The sequence below is a fragment of the Carcharhinus amblyrhynchos genome, chromosome 10, assembly GCF_965287045.1.
Source record: "Carcharhinus amblyrhynchos chromosome 10, sCarAmb.v2.hapA, whole genome shotgun sequence".
Classification (NCBI taxonomy): Eukaryota; Metazoa; Chordata; class Chondrichthyes; order Carcharhiniformes; family Carcharhinidae; genus Carcharhinus; species Carcharhinus amblyrhynchos.
The window spans coordinates 88,500,511-88,501,879 of NC_137333.1; the positions used below are offsets into that span (position 1 = coordinate 88,500,511).

At 38.7% G+C, this 1,369-nt stretch overlaps 1 non-coding gene across 1 annotated transcript; it reads right to left on the bottom strand.

Annotated features, from left to right (window-relative positions):
• Positions 1-749: 749 nt before the first annotated feature.
• LOC145349598 (U2 spliceosomal RNA) lies at positions 750-943 on the bottom strand. The gene has a single exon (XR_013888110.1). It is a non-coding gene; the product is annotated as a U2 spliceosomal RNA (small nuclear RNA).
• Positions 944-1,369: the final 426 nt, after the last annotated feature.

The following is a 1,369-nucleotide window of genomic DNA, read 5'->3' on the forward strand; positions in this document are numbered from 1 at the left end:
GAACACTGATCATATTTATGTTGGACAAAGCTGAACCACTCAGAACAGCAATACAGTATCAGTATTAACACTGCTACACCACATAGGACGGCAGTGGAACTTCTGTACTCACAGTGCTGACCCTGTGTGAACAGGAGATTTCTGTATTAACAATTGTTAGGGACCAGATCAGAAACTCCAAGGTATATTATAATGCTAGCCTAGACCATAACCTTTTTATGATCTTGACATTAGGGTGAGCATAAGCTGTTTTGCTCCTGATATGATTCAATCCACCAACCAGGAAGCTTTTATCAAAACAAACTTTATTTAAAAACACAGTTAGAATATAGCAAAAAGAATTAGCATAACTTTTACAAATTATAATACTTAAACATGACAAAGTATATTTCCTAATAGCTATCACTCTCTATTTTTCCAATTTCAGCTGTACCCATAAATATACACAAATCCTTTCTTTAGAACCAGTCCGCACCAATAACAGATATGCTCAAATTAATGCTACATTTCCAATTTTTTAACACTCTGGACAGAGATCCAGGCAGACATATGTCTTCTGACTCTCATATAACCATCTCAGCAAAAGATCCACCTCCAATCAGCAGGATCTTAGAGAAAGTGACTTTTTTTTAACTTTATTCTGATCCAATCAAGTCAAATTAAAGCCAATTCAGAGTCCCAACAAGTTGGGACATTCCCAATCCAAGCTGACAAGACAGGGCTCTCACCTCCTGTCTTGGGCTTGATCTACATGATCCAAGCTGATTGGAGTAGGTGCAGCTCCTCCTCCAAGGCTTGATCTCATTTGCATCTTAGCCCAAAGGCCCAGATACTGCTTTAAAAAAATTACTTTAAACGAAGCTGAAATGTAACCTAATGACTTAAACCAAGTGCAGCATGTTGATACTACACTTGATCTTAGCCAAAAGGCCGAGAAAGAGACTTACTTTGCAACAGATTTCAGTCTCTAACCTCGGAGAGAGAGAGAGAGAGAAAGAGAAAGAGAGGCACTGCTCTCTAACAACTCTAAGAAACACCTTTGTGTAAGCCTAGCTCCACCCAGTCACATTATTTTCTGTTGGTCAACTTAATCAAGTCCTACCCACTCTGCAAACCCCCAGGGGGAAAAAAACACTAAAAACAACAGAGCAGCTTTAACTCAGATTAAAACAAACATTCTAGCAATTAGGATAAATTATGCTGCTGCAGGTGCAATAAAGAGCTGCCAGATACAGAAGCAACTGCACCAATAAAATGGAAGGGACTGCTAATAAGCATCCTGCACAGAAACATGATTAAAATACACTTCTTAAAGGCACAGTTTCACCACACAGTGCTGAACCATTGAGATTAACAACAGGATTTCTAT